Raw genomic sequence first — 18,580 nt, 5'->3', positions numbered from 1 at the left:
ATATATGGCTTTACATTTTTAAAGCTAGATAGAGGTTTTGAGGAGTCCAAATACACTGCTCTAAAGAAGCCTTAAACCAGCCGTAGTACTACCAAAGGACCAGAGTGAAGGAAAATGCTCCAAGTGTTCTCTTTTCGAAAGGAACCTTATCTAGCTGCTAACCCTCTTGCTTTTCATCTGACGTAGCCATTTTGAGCCACTTTCCCTGAAAAAGTCATACAGTTTGTAATCTTTCTTCGCTTTAAAGCTTTGCTTTTCATCTGACGTAGCCATTTTCACCCAATTTTCCTGATAAAAGGAATACAATCATACATCTTTCTTCAAACTAAAGTGAAAGGCAAAATCCAAATGACTTGCTTGTATACTGTGTCTTTTGGGACCCTGCAAGAGAAGTGACTCCGCAAGGAAATTGGTTGAATAAGTGATATTGCCTTTTCTAGGAAGGAGTGGTTATGCTTCTCATTTTGTGTGTATGGAAGAAGAAGCGGCCTGCAACCTGAGGAAGCTGAGAATCTTCAGCTGCGCAATTGTAGCTTTTGTCATGGAAGTCATTTCGGACCGCGAAGATACTTTTTCTGACCTGCTTCTGGTTTTCTAGTCTGATGCATCAGCACGAGGAAGAAAATGTATTGGATTTTATTCATCCCATGGTTCAAAAAAGTTCTATTTACTTGCATCAAGTTGTCAAAGACTAGTTTTGGCGGCGCCGTGACTTTTAGTATCTTTCAAAGCCGGCTAAGTCTTGTTCACCCCGGAATGCATTTGATAAGTTGTTTTGCTCGGCTGCGCGCTGCCATTCCTTTCGGACACATTGCATTTCCTCTGTGAAGCAGACTCTTCCACTTGGTTTGATTGGCATAACGCAGGTGAGGGCTGCAACAATGCAACATGCCAGCCTTTTTTTCCCCCAAGGCTTTGCAGCGCTATGTGGTGGTGTAACCTGGTCCTATTGAGAAGAATAGATTTTGGACATGTCCTTGCACGTTGGCTGAGAAAACCATATACTGCGGGAAGTTGTACAATTGCTTTTCTGCTGCGCCCGAGACCCTAATATGCACTGAACCAGTTTCTAAACCTTGGTCTTGGTCTGCCCAGTCTTGCCGGGAAGCGTTACACCAAAAGAAACGGAGGCAGTTGCCAAAACCCGGGATAGAACCAGGGACCTTTAGATCTTCAGTCTAACGCTCTCCCAACTGAGCTATTTCGGCTTAAGATGTGTGCTTTCCTCAGCAATTGTTGGCTACTGTAAGATGGTGTTACAGGAGCCTATGGAGAATTGAGATTTTTATGCCTATGCATGTTGCCGGAAAAGAGAAAAGGCAGCAAGATTCACGACTAAATTGCCAGTGAGACTAAGCCACCGTTCAGTCATGAGCAACAGACAGGTGAGAAGCCAAAGCATGGAGCATACGCTAGCCCGATTCATGAGAAAAGCAACAGCTCACAGACAGGTGGACTCTCCTTAAACCTACAACAGATGCCGAAACCCGGGATCGAACCAGGGACCTTTAGATCTTCAGTCTAACGCTCTCCCAACTGAGCTATTTCGGCACATTCCAAAGGAGCAAGCCAGCAGGTGTGTGGCGGCAAGGCGAAGGGGTCCCAGAGACCTTAAAGGAGATCTAAATTCCCAGCCTACACTTTTATTTTCAAACATCAGCATGGTAATGGCAATAGGAACAATAGGAGCAATAGTTTCCCTTGACAAACCAATGTAAGCTTACCTCAGTAACCTCCTTTTATGTTGTGATTGCTGTTTCTCTGCTGGCCATCTATTTCCACAATTTCCTGGATTTCCGGCATGGTGTTCAGCTTCTTCTCTGCTCTTTACTTTCATTTTCTAAGGACTGCAGCTCCCATGGTACCTTGCTGCCTGCAAGCTGTGATTCCTGTACTGACTCTGCCTCCTGAAACTCCTCCTCTCAGCAAATCTGTACGTTGGAATTCAGACTCTGTGAAATGTGTGACACAGCAAAGTCTACTCACAGGGCACTGTGAATACATTTCACTGAAATCAAAAAAGAAAATGTTGGTGGATCTTCACAAAGTCAGTTTACAATATTCAAGATTGTTCAAATTCATGCGAGTAGGCTAGAAATCAATGAAATGCAACGTGGGAAGCAATATATGGCTTTACATTTTTAAAGCTAGATAGAGGTTTTGAGGAGTCCAAATACACTGCTCTAAAGAAGCCTTAAACCAGCCGTAGTACTACCAAAGGACCAGAGTGAAGGAAAATGCTCCAAGTGTTCTCTTTTCGAAAGGAACCTTATCTAGCTGCTAACCCTCTTGCTTTTCATCTGACGTAGCCATTTTGAGCCACTTTCCCTGAAAAAGTCATACAGTTTGTAATCTTTCTTCGCTTTAAAGCTTTGCTTTTCATCTGACGTAGCCATTTTCACCCAATTTTCCTGATAAAAGGCATACAATCATACATCTTTCTTCAAACTAAAGTGAAAGGCAAAATCAAAATGACTTGCGTGTATACTGTGTCTTTTGGGACCCTGCAAGAGAAGTGACTCCGCAAGGAAATTGGTTGAATAAGTGATATTGCCTTTTCTAGGAAGGAGTGGTTATGCTTCTCATTTTGTGTGCATGGAAGAAGAAGCGGCCTGCAAACTGAGGAAGCTGAGAATCTTCAGCTGCGCAATTGTAACTTTTGTCATGGAAGTCATTTCGGACCGCGAAGATACTTTTTCTGACCTGCTTCTGGTTTCTAGTCTGATGCATCAGCACGAGGAAGAAAATGTATTGGATTTTTTTCATCCCATGGTTCAAAAAAGTTCTATTTACTTGCATCAAGTTGTCAAAGACTAGTTTTGGCGGCGCCGTGACTTTTAGTATCTTTCAAAGCCGGCTAAGTCTTGTTCACCCCGGAATGCATTTGATAAGTTGTTTTGCTCGGCTGCGCGCTGCCATTCCTTTCGGACACATTACATTTCCTCTGTGAAGCAGACTCTTCCACTTGGTTTGATTGGCATAACGCAGGTGAGGGCTGCAACAATGCAACATGCCAGCCTTTTTTTCCCCCAAGGCTTTCCAGCGCTATGTGGTGGTGTAACCTGGTCCTATTGAGAAGAATAGATTTTGGACATGTCCTTGCACGTTGGCTGAGAAAACCATATACTGCGGGAAATTGTACAATTGCTTTTCTGCTGCGCCCGAGACCCTAATATGCACTGAACCAATTTCTAAACCTTGGTCTTGGTCTGCCCAGTCTTGCTGGGAAGCGTTAAACCAAAACAAACGCAGGCAGTTGCCGAAACCCGGGATTGAACCAGGAACCTTTAGATCTTCAGTCTAACGCTCTCCCAACTGAGCTATTTCGGCTTAAGACATGTGCTTTCCTCAGCAATTGTTGGCTACTATAAGTTGGTGTGACAGGAGCCTATGGAGAATTGAGATTTTTATGCCTATGCATGTTGCCGGAAAAGAGAAAAGGCAGCAAGATTCACGACTAAATTGCCAGTGAGACTAAGCCACCGTTCTGTCATGAGCAACAGACAGGTGAGAAGCCAAAGCATGGAGCATACGCTAGCCCGATTCATGAGAAAAGCAACAGCTCACAGACAGGTGGACTCTCCTTAAACCTACAACAGATGCCGAAACCCGGGATCGAACCAGGGACCTTTAGATCTTCAGTCTAACGCTCTCCCAACTGAGCTATTTCGGCACATTCCAAAGGAGCAAGCCAGCAGGTGTGTGGCGGCAAGGCGAAGGGGTCCCAGAGACATTAAAGGAGATCTAAAGTCCCAGCCTACACTTTTATTTTCAAACATCAGCATGGTAATGGCAATAGGAACAATAGGAGCAATAGTTCCCCTTGACAAACCAATGTAAGCTTGCCTCAGTAACCTCCTTTTATGTTGTGATTGCTGTTTCTCTGCTGGCCATCTATTTCCACAATTTCCTGGATTTCCGGCATGGTGTTCAGCTTCTTCTCTGCTCTTTACTTTCATTTTCTAAGGACTGCAGCTCCCATGGTACCTTGCTGCCTGCAAGCTGTGATTCCTGTACTGACTCTGCCTCCTGAAACTCCTCCTCTCAGCAAATCTGTACGTTGGAAATCAGACTCTGTGAAATGTGTGACACAGCAAAGTCTACTCACAGGGCACTGTGAATACATTTCACTGAAATCAAAAAAGAAAATGTTGGTGGATCTTCACAAAGTCAGTTTACAATATTCAAGATTGTTCAAATTCATGCGAGTAGGCTAGAAATCAATGAAATGCAACGTGGGAAGCAATATATGGCTTTACATTTTTAAAGCTAGATAGAGGTTTTGAGGAGTCCAAATACACTGCTCTAAAGAAGCCTTAAACCAGCCGTAGTACTACCAAAGGACCAGAGTGAAGGAAAATGCTCCAAGTGTTCTCTTTTCGAAAGGAACCTTATCTAGCTGCTAACCCTCTTGCTTTTCATCTGACGTAGCCATTTTGAGCCACTTTCCCTGAAAAAGTCATACAGTTTGTAATCTTTCTTCGCTTTAAAGCTTTGCTTTTCATCTGACGTAGCCATTTTCACCCAATTTTCCTGATAAAAGGCATACAATCATACATCTTTCTTCAAACTAAAGTGAAAGGCAAAATCAAAATGACTTGCGTGTATACTGTGTCTTTTGGGACCCTGCAAGAGAAGTGACTCCGCAAGGAAATTGGTTGAATAAGTGATATTGCCTTTTCTAGGAAGGAGTGGTTATGCTTCTCATTTTGTGTGCATGGAAGAAGAAGCGGCCTGCAAACTGAGGAAGCTGAGAATCTTCAGCTGCGCAATTGTAACTTTTGTCATGGAAGTCATTTCGGACCGCGAAGATACTTTTTCTGACCTGCTTCTGGTTTCTAGTCTGATGCATCAGCACGAGGAAGAAAATGTATTGGATTTTTTTCATCCCATGGTTCAAAAAAGTTCTATTTACTTGCATCAAGTTGTCAAAGACTAGTTTTGGCGGCGCCGTGACTTTTAGTATCTTTCAAAGCCGGCTAAGTCTTGTTCACCCCGGAATGCATTTGATAAGTTGTTTTGCTCGGCTGCGCGCTGCCATTCCTTTCGGACACATTACATTTCCTCTGTGAAGCAGACTCTTCCACTTGGTTTGATTGGCATAACGCAGGTGAGGGCTGCAACAATGCAACATGCCAGCCTTTTTTTCCCCCAAGGCTTTCCAGCGCTATGTGGTGGTGTAACCTGGTCCTATTGAGAAGAATAGATTTTGGACATGTCCTTGCACGTTGGCTGAGAAAACCATATACTGCGGGAAATTGTACAATTGCTTTTCTGCTGCGCCCGAGACCCTAATATGCACTGAACCAATTTCTAAACCTTGGTCTTGGTCTGCCCAGTCTTGCTGGGAAGCGTTAAACCAAAACAAACGCAGGCAGTTGCCGAAACACGGGATTGAACCAGGAACCTTTAGATCTTCAGTCTAACGCTCTCCCAACTGAGCTATTTCGGCTTAAGACGTGTGCTTTCCTCAGCAATTGTTGGCTACTATAAGTTGGTGTGACAGGAGCCTATGGAGAATTGAGATTTTTATGCCTATGCATGTTGCCGGAAAAGAGAAAAGGCAGCAAGATTCACGACTAAATTGCCAGTGAGACTAAGCCACCGTTCTGTCATGAGCAACAGACAGGTGAGAAGCCAAAGCATGGAGCATACGCTAGCCCGATTCATGAGAAAAGCAACAGCTCACAGACAGGTGGACTCTCCTTAAACCTACAACAGATGCCGAAACCCGGGATCGAACCAGGGACCTTTAGATCTTCAATCTAACGCTCTCCCAACTGAGCTATTTCGGCACATTCTAAAGGAGCAAGCCAGCAGGTGTGTGGCGGCAAGGCGAAGGGGTCCCAGAGACCTTAAAGGAGATCTAAAGTCCCAGCCTACACTTTTATTTTCAAACATCAGCATGGTAATGGCAATAGGAACAATAGGAGCAATAGTTCCCCTTGACAAACCAATGTAAGCTTGCCTCAGTAACCTCCTTTTATGTCGTGATTGCTGTTTCTCTGCTGGCCATCTATTTCCACAATTTCCTGGATTTCCGGCATGGTGTTCAGCTTCTTCTCTGCTCTTTACTTTCATTTTCTAAGGACTGCAGCTCCCATGGTACCTTGCTGCCTGCAAGCTGTGATTCCTGTACTGACTCTGCCTCCTGAAACTCCTCCTCTCAGCAAATCTGTACGTTGGAATTCAGACTCTGTGAAATGTGTGACACAGCAAAGTCTACTCACAGGGCACTGTGAATACATTTCACTGAAATCAAAAAAGAAAATGTTGGTGGATCTTCACAAAGTCAGTTTACAATATTCAAGATTGTTCAAATTCATGCGAGTAGGCTAGAAATCAATGAAATGCAACGTGGGAAGCAATATATGGCTTTACATTTTTAAAGCTAGATAGAGGTTTTGAGGAGTCCAAATACACTGCTCTAAAGAAGCCTTAAACCAGCCGTAGTACTACCAAAGGACCAGAGTGAAGGAAAATGCTCCAAGTGTTCTCTTTTCGAAAGGAACCTTATCTAGCTGCTAACCCTCTTGCTTTTCATCTGACGTAGCCATTTTGAGCCACTTTCCCTGAAAAAGTCATACAGTTTGTAATCTTTCTTCGCTTTAAAGCTTTGCTTTTCATCTGACGTAGCCATTTTCACCCAATTTTCCTGATAAAAGGAATACAATCATACATCTTTCTTCAAACTAAAGTGAAAGGCAAAATCCAAATGACTTGCGTGTATACTGTGTCTTTTGGGACCCTGCAAGAGAAGTGACTCCGCAAGGAAATTGGTTGAATAAGTGATATTGCCTTTTCTAGGAAGGAGTGGTTATGCTTCTCATTTTGTGTGTATGGAAGAAGAAGCGGCCTGCAACCTGAGGAAGCTGAGAATCTTCAGCTGCGCAATTGTAGCTTTTGTCATGGAAGTCATTTCGGACCGCGAAGATACTTTTTCTGACCTGCTTCTGGTTTTCTAGTCTGATGCATCAGCACGAGGAAGAAAATGTATTGGATTTTATTCATCCCATGGTTCAAAAAAGTTCTATTTACTTGCATCAAGTTGTCAAAGACTAGTTTTGGCTGCGCCGTGACTTTTAGTATCTTTCAAAGCCGGCTAAGTCTTGTTCACCCCGGAATGCATTTGATAAGTTGTTTTGCTCGGCTGCGCGCTGCCATTCCTTTCGGACACATTGCATTTCCTCTGTGAAGCAGACTCTTCCACTTGGTTTGATTGGCATAACGCAGGTGAGGGCTGCAACAATGCAACATGCCAGCCTTTTTTTCCCCCAAGGCTTTGCAAGCGCTATGTGGTGGTGTAACCTGGTCCTATTGAGAAGAATAGATTTTGGACATGTCCTTGCACGTTGGCTGAGAAAACCATATACTGCGGGAAGTTGTACAATTGCTTTTCTGCTGCGCCCGAGACCCTAATATGCACTGAACCAGTTTCTAAACCTTGGTCTTGGTCTGCCCAGTCTTGCCGGGAAGCGTTACACCAAAAGAAACGCAGGGAGTTGCCGAAACCCGGGATTGAACCAGGGACCTTTAGATCTTCAGTCTAACGCTCTCCCAACTGAGCTATTTCGGCTTAAGACGTGTGCTTTCCTCAGCAATTGTTGGCTACTATAAGTTGGTGTGACAGGAGCCTATGGAGAATTGAGATTTTTATGCCTATGCATGTTGCCGGAAAAGAGAAAAGGCAGCAAGATTCACGACAAAATTGCCAGTGAGACTAAGCCACCGTTCTGTCATGAGCAACAGACAGGTGAGAAGCCAAAGCATAGAGCATACGCTAGCCCGATTCATGAGAAAAGCAACAGCTCACAGACAGGAGGACTCTCCTTAAACCTACACAGATGCCGAAACCCGGGATCGAACCAGGGACCTTTAGATCTTCAGTCTAACGCTCTCCCAACTGAGCTATTTCGGCACATTCTAAAGGAGCAAGCCAGCAGGTGTGTGGCGGCAAGGCGAAGGGGTCCCAGAGACATTAAAGGAGATCTAAAGTCCCAGCCTACACTTTTATTTTCAAACATCAGCATGGTAATGGCAATAGGAACAATAGGAGCAATAGTTCCCCTTGACAAACCAATGTAAGCTTGCCTCAGTAACCTCCTTTTATGTTGTGATTGCTGTTTCTCTGCTGGCCATCTATTTCCACAATTTCCTGGATTTCCGGCATGGTGTTCAGCTTCTTCTCTGCTCTTTACTTTCATTTTCTAAGGACTGCAGCTCCCATGGTACCTTGCTGCCTGCAAGCTGTGATTCCTGTACTGACTCTGCCTCCTGAAACTACTCCTCTCAGCAAATCTGTACGTTGGAAATCAGACTCTGTGAAATGTGTGACACAGCAAAGTCTACTCACAGGGCACTGTGAATACATTTCACTGAAATCAAAAAAGAAAATGTTGGTGGATCTTCACAAAGTCAGTTTACAATATTCAAGATTGTTCAAATTCATGCGAGTAGGCTAGAAATCAATGAAATGCAACGTGGGAAGCAATATATGGCTTTACATTTTTAAAGCTAGATAGAGGTTTTGAGGAGTCCAAATACACTGCTCTAAAGAAGCCTTAAACCAGCCGTAGTACTACCAAAGGACCAGAGTGAAGGAAAATGCTCCAAGTGTTCTCTTTTCGAAAGGAACCTTATCTAGCTGCTAACCCTCTTGCTTTTCATCTGACGTAGCCATTTTGAGCCACTTTCCCTGAAAAAGTCATACAGTTTGTAATCTTTCTTCGCTTTAAAGCTTTGCTTTTCATCTGACGTAGCCATTTTCACCCAATTTTCCTGATAAAAGGCATACAATCATACATCTTTCTTCAAACTAAAGTGAAAGGCAAAATCAAAATGACTTGCGTGTATACTGTGTCTTTTCGGACCCTGCAAGAGAAGTGACTCCGCAAGGAAATTGGTTGAATAAGTGATATTGCCTTTTCTAGGAAGGAGTGGTTATGCTTCTCATTTTGTGTGCATGGAAGAAGAAGCGGCCTGCAAACTGAGGAAGCTGAGAATCTTCAGCTGCGCAATGGTAACTTTTGTCATGGAAGTCATTTCGGACCGCGAAGATACTTTTTCTGACCTGCTTCTGGTTTCTAGTCTGATGCATCAGCACGAGGAAGAAAATGTATTGGATTTTATTCATCCCATGGTTCAAAAAAGTTCTATTTACTTGCATCAAGTTGTCAAAGACTAGTTTTGGCGGCGCCGTGACTTTTAGTATCTTTCAAAGCCGGCTAAGTCTTGTTCACCCCGGAATGCATTTGATAAGTTGTTTTGCTCGGCTGCGCGCTGCCATTCCTTTCGGACACATTGCATTTCCTCTGTGAAGCAGACTCTTCCACTTGGTTTGATTGGCATAACGCAGGTGAGGGCTGCAACAATGCAACATGCCAGCCTTTTTTTCCCCCAAGGCTTTGCAAGCGCTATGTGGTGGTGTAACCTGGTCCTATTGAGAAGAATAGATTTTGGACATGTCCTTGCACGTTGGCTGAGAAAACCATATACTGCGGGAAGTTGTACAATTGCTTTTCTGCTGCGCCCGAGACCCTAATATGCACTGAACCAGTTTCTAAACCTTGGTCTTGGTCTGCCCAGTCTTGCCGGGAAGCGTTACACCAAAAGAAACGCAGGCAGTTGCCGAAACCCGGGGTTGAACCAGGGACCTTTAGATCTTCAGTCTAACGCTCTCCCAACTGAGCTATTTCGGCTTAAGACGTGTGCTTTCCTCAGCAATTGTTGGCTACTATAAGTTGGTGTGACAGGAGCCTATGGAGAATTGAGATTTTTATGCCTATGCATGTTGCCGGAAAAGAGAAAAGGCAGCAAGATTCACGACAAAATTGCCAGTGAGACTAAGCCACCGTTCTGTCATGAGCAACAGACAGGTGAGAAGCCAAAGCATGGAGCATACGCTAGCCCGATTCATGAGAAAAGCAACAGCTCACAGACAGGAGGACTCTCCTTAAACCTACACAGATGCCGAAACCCGGGATCGAACCAGGGACCTTTAGATCTTCAGTCTAACGCTCTCCCAACTGAGCTATTTCGGCACATTCTAAAGGAGCAAGCCAGCAGGTGTGTGGCGGCAAGGCGAAGGGGTCCCAGAGGCATTAAAGGAGATCTAAAGTCCCAGCCTACACTTTTATTTTCAAACATCAGCATGGTAATGGCAATAGGAACAATAGGAGCAATAGTTCCCCTTGACAAACCAATGTAAGCTTGCCTCAGTAACCTCCTTTTATGTTGTGATTGCTGTTTCTCTGCTGGCCATCTATTTCCACAATTTCCTGGATTTCCGGCATGGTGTTCAGATTCTTCTCTGCTCTTTACTTTCATTTTCTAAGGACTGCAGCTCCCATGGTACCTTGCTGCCTGCAAGCTGTGATTCCTGTACTGACTCTGCCTCCTGAAACTCCTCCTCTCAGCAAATCTGTACGTTGGAAATCAGACTCTGTGAAATGTGTGACACAGCAAAGTTTACTCACAGGGCACTGTGAATACATTTCACTGAAATCAAAAAAGAAAATGTTGGTGGATCTTCACAAAGTCAGTTTACAATATTCAAGATTGTTCAAATTCATGCGAGTAGGCTAGAAATCAATGAAATGCAACGTGGGAAGCAATATATGGCTTTACATTTTTAAAGCTAGATAGAGGTTTTGAGGAGTCCAAATACACTGCTCTAAAGAAGCCTTAAACCAGCCGTAGTACTACCAAAGGACCAGAGTGAAGGAAAATGCTCCAAGTGTTCTCTTTTCGAAAGGAACCTTATCTAGCTGCTAACCCTCTTGCTTTTCATCTGACGTAGCCATTTTGAGCCACTTTCCCTGAAAAAGTCATACAGTTTGTAATCTTTCTTCGCTTTAAAGCTTTGCTTTTCATCTGACGTAGCCATTTTCACCCAATTTTCCTGATAAATGGAATACAATCATACATCTTTCTTCAAACTAAAGTGAAAGGCAAAATCCAAATGACTTGCGTGTATACTGTGTCTTTTGGGACCCTGCAAGAGAAGTGACTCCGCAAGGAAATTGGTTGAATAAGTGATATTGCCTTTTCTAGGAAGGAGTGGTTATGCTTCTCATTTTGTGTGTATGGAAGAAGAAGCGGCCTGCAACCTGAGGAAGCTGAGAATCTTCAGCTGCGCAATTGTAGCTTTTGTCATGGAAGTCATTTCGGACCGCGAAGATACTTTTTCTGACCTGCTTCTGGTTTTCTAGTCTGATGCATCAGCACGAGGAAGAAAATGTATTGCATTTTATTCATCCCATGGTTCAAAAAAGTTCTATTTACTTGCATCAAGTTGTCAAAGACTAGTTTTGGCTGCGCCGTGACTTTTAGTATCTTTCAAAGCCGGCTAAGTCTTGTTCACCCCGGAATGCATTTGATAAGTTGTTTTGCTCGGCTGCGCGCTGCCATTCCTTTCGGACACATTGCATTTCCTCTGTGAAGCAGACTCTTCCACTTGGTTTGATTGGCATAACGCAGGTGAGGGCTGCAACAATGCAACATGCCAGCCTTTTTTTCCCCCAAGGCTTTGCAGCGCTATGTGGTGGTGTAACCTGGTCCTATTGAGAAGAATAGATTTTGGACATGTCCTTGCACGTTGGCTGAGAAAACCATATACTGCGGGAAGTTGTACAATTGCTTTTCTGCTGCGCCCGAGACCCTAATATGCACTGAACCAGTTTCTAAACCTTGGTCTTGGTCTGCCCAGTCTTGCCGGGAAGCGTTACACCAAAAGAAACGGAGGCACTTGCCGAAACCCGGGATTGAACCAGGGACCTTTAGATCTTCAGTCTAACACTCTCCCAACTGAGCTATTTCGGCTTAAGACATGTGCTTTCCTCAGCAATTGTTGGCTACTATAAGTTGGTGTGACAGGAGCCTATGGAGAATTGAGATTTTTATGCCTATGCATGTTGCCGGAAAAGAGAAAAGGCAGCAAGATTCACGACTAAATTGCTAGTGAGACTAAGCCACCGTTCTGTCATGAGCAACAGACAGGTGAGAAGCCAAAGCATGGAGCATACGCTAGCCCGATTCATGAGAAAAGCAACAGCTCACAGACAGGTGGACTCTCCTTAAACCTACAACAGATGCCGAAACCCTGGATCGAACCAGGGACCTTTAGATCTTCAGTCTAACGCGCTCCCAACTGAGCTATTTCGGCACGTTCCAAAGGAGCAAGCCAGCAGGTGTGTGGCGGCAAGGCGAAGGGGTCCCAGAGACCTTAAAGGAGATCTAAAGTCCCAGCCTACACTTTTATTTTCAAACATCAGCATGGTAATTGCAATAGGAACAATAGGAGCAATAGTTCCCCTTGACAAACCAATGTAAGCTTGCCTCAGTAACCTCCTTTTATGTTGTGATTGCTGTTTCTCTGCTGGCCATCTATTTCCACAATTTCCTGGATTTCCGGCATGGTGTTCAGCTTCTTCTCTGCTCTTTACTTTCATTTTCTAAGGACTGCAGCTCCCATGGTACCTTGCTTCCTGCAAGCTGTGATTCCTGTACTGACTCTGCCTCCTGAAACTCCTCCTCTCAGCAAATCTGTACGTTGGAATTCAGACTCTGTGAAATGTGTGACACAGCAAAGTCTACTCACAGGGCACTGTGAATACATTTCACTGAAATCAAAAAAGAAAATGTTGGTGGATCTTCACAAAGTCAGTTTACAATATTCAAGATTGTTCAAATTCATGCGAGTAGGCTAGAAATCAATGAAATGCAACGTGGGAAGCAATATATGGCTTTACATTTTTAAAGCTAGATAGAGGTTTTGAGGAGTCCAAATACACTGCTCTAAAGAAGCCTTAAACCAGCCGTAGTACTACCAAAGGACCAGAGTGAAGGAAAATGCTCCAAGTGTTCTCTTTTCGAAAGGAACCTTATCTAGCTGCTAACCCTCTTGCTTTTCATCTGACGTAGCCATTTTGAGCCACTTTCCCTGAAAAAGTCATACAGTTTGTAATCTTTCTTCGCTTTAAAGCTTTGCTTTTCATCTGACGTAGCCATTTTCACCCAATTTTCCTGATAAAAGGCATACAATCATACATCTTTCTTCAAACTAAAGTGAAAGGCAAAATCCAAATGACTTGCTTGTATACTGTGTCTTTTGGGACCCTGCAAGAGAAGTGACTCCGCAAGGAAATTGGTTGAATAAGTGATATTGCCTTTTCTAGGAAGGAGTGGTTATGCTTCTCATTTTGTGTGTATGGAAGAAGAAGCGGCCTGCAACCTGAGGAAGCTGAGAATCTTCAGCTGCGCAATTGTAGCTTTTGTCATGGAAGTCATTTCGGACCGCGAAGATACTTTTTCTGACCTGCTTCTGGTTTTCTAGTCTGATGCATCAGCACGAGGAAGAAAATGTATTGCATTTTATTCATCCCATGGTTCAAAAAAGTTCTATTTACTTGCATCAAGTTGTCAAAGACTAGTTTTGGCTGCGCCGTGACTTTTAGTATCTTTCAAAGCCGGCTAAGTCTTGTTCACCCCGGAATGCATTTGATAAGTTGTTTTGCTCGGCTGCGCGCTGCCATTCCTTTCGGACACATTGCATTTCCTCTGTGAAGCAGACTCTTCCACTTGGTTTGATTGGCATAACGCAGGTGAGGGCTGCAACAATGCAACATGCCAGCCTTTTTTTCCCCCAAGGCTTTGCAGCGCTATGTGGTGGTGTAACCTGGTCCTATTGAGAAGAATAGATTTTGGACATGTCCTTGCACGTTGGCTGAGAAAACCATATACTGCGGGAAGTTGTACAATTGCTTTTCTGCTGCGCCCGAGACCCTAATATGCACTGAACCAGTTTCTAAACCTTGGTCTTGGTCTGCCCAGTCTTGCCGGGAAGCGTTACACCAAAAGAAACGGAGGCACTTGCCGAAACCCGGGATTGAACCAGGGACCTTTAGATCTTCAGTCTAACACTCTCCCAACTGAGCTATTTCGGCTTAAGACATGTGCTTTCCTCAGCAATTGTTGGCTACTATAAGTTGGTGTGACAGGAGCCTATGGAGAATTGAGATTTTTATGCCTATGCATGTTGCCGGAAAAGAGAAAAGGCAGCAAGATTCACGACTAAATTGCTAGTGAGACTAAGCCACCGTTCTGTCATGAGCAACAGACAGGTGAGAAGCCAAAGCATGGAGCATACGCTAGCCCGATTCATGAGAAAAGCAACAGCTCACAGACAGGTGGACTCTCCTTAAACCTACAACAGATGCCGAAACCCTGGATCGAACCAGGGACCTTTAGATCTTCAGTCTAACGCGCTCCCAACTGAGCTATTTCGGCACGTTCCAAAGGAGCAAGCCAGCAGGTGTGTGGCGGCAAGGCGAAGGGGTCCCAGAGACCTTAAAGGAGATCTAAAGTCCCAGCCTACACTTTTATTTTCAAACATCAGCATGGTAATTGCAATAGGAACAATAGGAGCAATAGTTCCCCTTGACAAACCAATGTAAGCTTGCCTCAGTAACCTCCTTTTATGTTGTGATTGCTGTTTCTCTGCTGGCCATCTATTTCCACAATTTCCTGGATTTCCGGCATGGTGTTCAGCTTCTTCTCTGCTCTTTACTTTCATTTTCTAAGGACTGCAGCTCCCATGGTACCTTGCTTCCTGCAAGCTGTGATTCCTGTACTGACTCTGCCTCCTGAAACTCCTCCTCTCAGCAAATCTGTACGTTGGAATTCAGACTCTGTGAAATGTGTGACACAGCAAAGTCTACTCACAGGGCACTGTGAATACATTTCACTGAAATCAAAAAAGAAAATGTTGGTGGATCTTCACAAAGTCAGTTTACAATATTCAAGATTGTTCAAATTCATGCGAGTAGGCTAGAAATCAATGAAATGCAACGTGGGAAGCAATATATGGCTTTACATTTTTAAAGCTAGATAGAGGTTTTGAGGAGTCCAAATACACTGCTCTAAAGAAGCCTTAAACCAGCCGTAGTACTACCAAAGGACCAGAGTGAAGGAAAATGCTCCAAGTGTTCTCTTTTCGAAAGGAACCTTATCTAGCTGCTAACCCTCTTGCTTTTCATCTGACGTAGCCATTTTGAGCCACTTTCCCTGAAAAAGTCATACAGTTTGTAATCTTTCTTCGCTTTAAAGCTTTGCTTTTCATCTGACGTAGCCATTTTCACCCAATTTTCCTGATAAAAGGCATACAATCATACATCTTTCTTCAAACTAAAGTGAAAGGCAAAATCCAAATGACTTGCTTGTATACTGTGTCTTTTGGGACCCTGCAAGAGAAGTGACTCCGCAAGGAAATTGGTTGAATAAGTGATATTGCCTTTTCTAGGAAGGAGTGGTTATGCTTCTCATTTTGTGTGTATGGAAGAAGAAGCGGCCTGCAACCTGAGGAAGCTGAGAATCTTCAGCTGCGCAATTGTAGCTTTTGTCATGGAAGTCATTTCGGACCGCGAAGATACTTTTTCTGACCTGCTTCTGGTTTTCTAGTCTGATGCATCAGCACGAGGAAGAAAATGTATTGGATTTTATTCATCCCATGGTTCAAAAAAGTTCTATTTACTTGCATCAAGTTGTCAAAGACTAGTTTTGGCTGCGCCGTGACTTTTAGTATCTTTCAAAGCCGGCTAAGTCTTGTTCACCCCGGAATGCATTTGATAAGTTGTTTTGCTCGGCTGCGCGCTGCCATTCCTTTCGGACACATTGCATTTCCTCTGTGAAGCAGACTCTTCCACTTGGTTTGATTGGCATAACGCAGGTGAGGGCTGCAACAATGCAACATGCCAGCCTTTTTTTCCCCCAAGGCTTTGCAGCGCTATGTGGTGGTGTAACCTGGTCCTATTGAGAAGAATAGATTTTGGACATGTCCTTGCACGTTGGCTGAGAAAACCATATACTGCGGGAAGTTGTACAATTGCTTTTCTGCTGCGCCCGAGACCCTAATATGCACTGAACCAGTTTCTAAACCTTGGTCTTGGTCTGCCCAGTCTTGCCGGGAAGCGTTACACCAAAAGAAACGGAGGCAGTTGCCGAAACCCGGGATTGAACCAGGGACCTTTAGATCTTCAGTCTAACGCTCTCCCAACTGAGCTATTTCGGCTTAAGACATGTGCTTTCCTCAGCAATTGTTGGCTACTATAAGTTGGTGTGACAGGAGCCTATGGAGAATTGAGATTTTTATGCCTATGCATGTTGCCGGAAAAGAGAAAAGGCAGCAAGATTCACGACTAAATTGCTAGTGAGACTAAGCCACCGTTCTGTCATGAGCAACAGACAGGTGAGAAGCCAAAGCATGGAGCATACGCTAGCCCGATTCATGAGAAAAGCAACAGCTCACAGACAGGTGGACTCTCCTTAAACCTACAACAGATGCCGAAACCCGGGATCGAACCAGGGACCTTTAGATCTTCAGTCTAACGCTCTCCCAACTGAGCTATTTCGGCACGTTCCAAAGGAGCAAGCCAGCAGGTGTGTGGCGGCAAGGCGAAGGGGTCCCAGAGACCTTAAAGGAGATCTAAAGTCCCAGCCTACACTTTTATTTTCAAACATCAGCATGGTAATTGCAATAGGAACAATAGGAGCAATAGTTCCCCTTGACAAACCAATGTAAGCTTGCCTCAGTAACCTCCTTTTATGTTGTGATTGCTGTTTCTCTGCTGGCCATCTATTTCCACAATTTCCTGGATTTCCGGCATGGTGTTCAGCTTCTTCTCTGCTCTTTACTTTCATTTTCTAAGGACTGCAGCTCCCATGGTACCTTGCTTCCTGCAAGCTGTGATTCCTGTACTGACTCTGCCTCCTGAAACTCCTCCTCTCAGCAAATCTGTACGTTGGAATTCAGACTCTGTGAAATGTGTGACACAGCAAAGTCTACTCACAGGGCACTGTGAATACATTTCACTGAAATCAAAAAAGAAAATGTTGGTGGATCTTCACAAAGTCAGTTTACAATATTCAAGATTGTTCAAATTCATGCGAGTAGGCTAGAAATCAATGAAATGCAACGTGGGAAGCAATATATGGCTTTACATTTTTAAAGCTAGATAGAGGTTTTGAGGAGTCCAAATACACTGCTCTAAAGAAGCCTTAAACCAGCCGTAGTACTACCAAAGGACCAGAGTGAAGGAAAATGCTCCAAGTGTTCTCTTTTCGAAAGGAACCTTATCTAGCTGCTAACCCTCTTGCTTTTCATCTGACGTAGCCATTTTGAGCCACTTTCCCTGAAAAAGTCATACAGTTTGTAATCTTTCTTCGCTTTAAAGCTTTGCTTTTCATCTGACGTAGCCATTTTCACCCAATTTTCCTGATAAAAGGCATACAATCATACATCTTTCTTCAAACTAAAGTGAAAGGCAAAATCCAAATGACTTGCGTGTATACTGTGTCTTTTGGGACCCTGCAAGAGAAGTGACTCCGCAAGGAAATTGGTTGAATAAGTGATATTGCCTTTTCTAGGAAGGAGTGGTTATGCTTCTAATTTTGTGTGTAGAAAAGAAGAAGCGGCCTGCAACCTGAGGAAGCTGAGAATCTTCAGCTGCGCAATTGTAGCTTTTGTCATGGAAGTAATTTCGGACCGCGAAGATACTTTTTCTGACCTGCTTCTGGTTTTCTAGTCTGATGCATCAGCACGAGGAAGAAAATGTATTGGATTTTATTCATCCCATGGTTCAAAAAAGTTCTATTTACTTGCATCAAGTTGTCAAAGACTAGTTTTGGCGGCGCCGTGACTTTTAGTATCTTTCAAAGCCGGCTAAGTCTTGTTCACCCCGGAATGCATTTGATAAGTTGTTTTGCTCGGCTGCGCGCTGCCATTCCTTTCGGACACATTACATTTCCTCTGTGAAGCAGACTCTTCCACTTGGTTTGATTGGCATAACGCAGGTGAGGGCTGCAACAATGCAACATGCCAGCCTTTTTTTCCCCCAAGGCTTTCCAGCGCTATGTGGTGGTGTAACCTGGTCCTATTGAGAAGAATAGATTTTGGACATGTCCTTGCACGTTGGCTGAGAAAACCATATACTGCGGGAAATTGTACAATTGCTTTTCTGCTGCGCCCGAGACCCTAATATGCACTGAACCAGTTTCTAAACCTTGGTCTTGGTCTGCCCAGTCTTGCTGGGAAGCGTTAAACCAAAAGAAACGCAGGCAGTTGCCGAAACCCGGGATTGAACCAGGGACCTTTAGATCTTCAGTCAAACGCTCTCCCAACTGAGCTATTTCGGCTTAAGACGTGTGCTTTCCTCAGCAATTGTTGGCTACTAGAGATGAGCGAAGAAATGAAAAATTCGATTCGACTGATTCGGCGAATTCGTGGACAATATTCGATTCGAGTCGAATAAATTCGCTGTGAATTTAACTTAAAAAAGGGTGTTTCTAGGCTTCAGAGAGACTTAATATTAGTGCAGAACACTGTACCTTTAATTTAAATGCCCTTGGAGTCTGCTGGGGAAGAGAAATAATACTGTCAGTCAGTATGACATGCAGATGAGTGCCGTCGATCTTAGAATCACCGCACACTTCACTCATTTGGGCAGTCACGGGGCCAAAACCAGAGTGTGGAGCCACAGTGTGGCGGTGGAGGCAGCAGCAATGGGAGGCCATACAGCACCCTATG

At 44.0% G+C, this 18,580-nt stretch overlaps 12 non-coding genes across 12 annotated transcripts; all 12 read right to left on the bottom strand.

The window, feature by feature from the left end:
* Window positions 1-1,478: 1,478 nt before the first annotated feature.
* On the bottom strand, window positions 1,479-1,551 carry TRNAF-GAA (transfer RNA phenylalanine (anticodon GAA)). The gene has a single exon. It is a non-coding gene; the product is annotated as a tRNA-Phe (tRNA).
* A 1,706-nt stretch (window positions 1,552-3,257) lies between these two features.
* On the bottom strand, window positions 3,258-3,330 carry TRNAF-GAA (transfer RNA phenylalanine (anticodon GAA)). Its single transcript has one exon. It is a non-coding gene; the product is annotated as a tRNA-Phe (tRNA).
* Window positions 3,331-3,600: 270 nt separating this feature from the next.
* TRNAF-GAA (transfer RNA phenylalanine (anticodon GAA)) lies at window positions 3,601-3,673 on the bottom strand. Its single transcript has one exon. It is a non-coding gene; the product is annotated as a tRNA-Phe (tRNA).
* Window positions 3,674-5,722: 2,049 nt separating this feature from the next.
* TRNAF-GAA (transfer RNA phenylalanine (anticodon GAA)) lies at window positions 5,723-5,795 on the bottom strand. The gene has a single exon. It is a non-coding gene; the product is annotated as a tRNA-Phe (tRNA).
* Window positions 5,796-7,503: 1,708 nt separating this feature from the next.
* On the bottom strand, window positions 7,504-7,576 carry TRNAF-GAA (transfer RNA phenylalanine (anticodon GAA)). The gene has a single exon. It is a non-coding gene; the product is annotated as a tRNA-Phe (tRNA).
* Window positions 7,577-7,845: 269 nt separating this feature from the next.
* Window positions 7,846-7,918, bottom strand: TRNAF-GAA (transfer RNA phenylalanine (anticodon GAA)). The gene has a single exon. It is a non-coding gene; the product is annotated as a tRNA-Phe (tRNA).
* A 1,707-nt stretch (window positions 7,919-9,625) lies between these two features.
* TRNAF-GAA (transfer RNA phenylalanine (anticodon GAA)) lies at window positions 9,626-9,698 on the bottom strand. The gene has a single exon. It is a non-coding gene; the product is annotated as a tRNA-Phe (tRNA).
* Window positions 9,699-9,967: 269 nt separating this feature from the next.
* Window positions 9,968-10,040, bottom strand: TRNAF-GAA (transfer RNA phenylalanine (anticodon GAA)). Its single transcript has one exon. It is a non-coding gene; the product is annotated as a tRNA-Phe (tRNA).
* A 1,707-nt stretch (window positions 10,041-11,747) lies between these two features.
* Window positions 11,748-11,820, bottom strand: TRNAF-GAA (transfer RNA phenylalanine (anticodon GAA)). The gene has a single exon. It is a non-coding gene; the product is annotated as a tRNA-Phe (tRNA).
* Window positions 11,821-13,870: 2,050 nt separating this feature from the next.
* TRNAF-GAA (transfer RNA phenylalanine (anticodon GAA)) lies at window positions 13,871-13,943 on the bottom strand. The gene has a single exon. It is a non-coding gene; the product is annotated as a tRNA-Phe (tRNA).
* Window positions 13,944-15,993: 2,050 nt separating this feature from the next.
* Window positions 15,994-16,066, bottom strand: TRNAF-GAA (transfer RNA phenylalanine (anticodon GAA)). The gene has a single exon. It is a non-coding gene; the product is annotated as a tRNA-Phe (tRNA).
* A 270-nt stretch (window positions 16,067-16,336) lies between these two features.
* TRNAF-GAA (transfer RNA phenylalanine (anticodon GAA)) lies at window positions 16,337-16,409 on the bottom strand. The gene has a single exon. It is a non-coding gene; the product is annotated as a tRNA-Phe (tRNA).
* Window positions 16,410-18,580: the final 2,171 nt, after the last annotated feature.

The sequence above is a fragment of the Staurois parvus genome, unplaced genomic scaffold (assembly GCF_062004578.1).
Source record: "Staurois parvus isolate SC_StPar_1 unplaced genomic scaffold, SC_StPar_1.0 ptg000126l, whole genome shotgun sequence".
Classification (NCBI taxonomy): Eukaryota; Metazoa; Chordata; class Amphibia; order Anura; family Ranidae; genus Staurois; species Staurois parvus.
The sequence above is the reverse complement of the archived record's forward strand: the minus strand, read 5'-3'. Positions and strand labels throughout refer to the sequence as shown.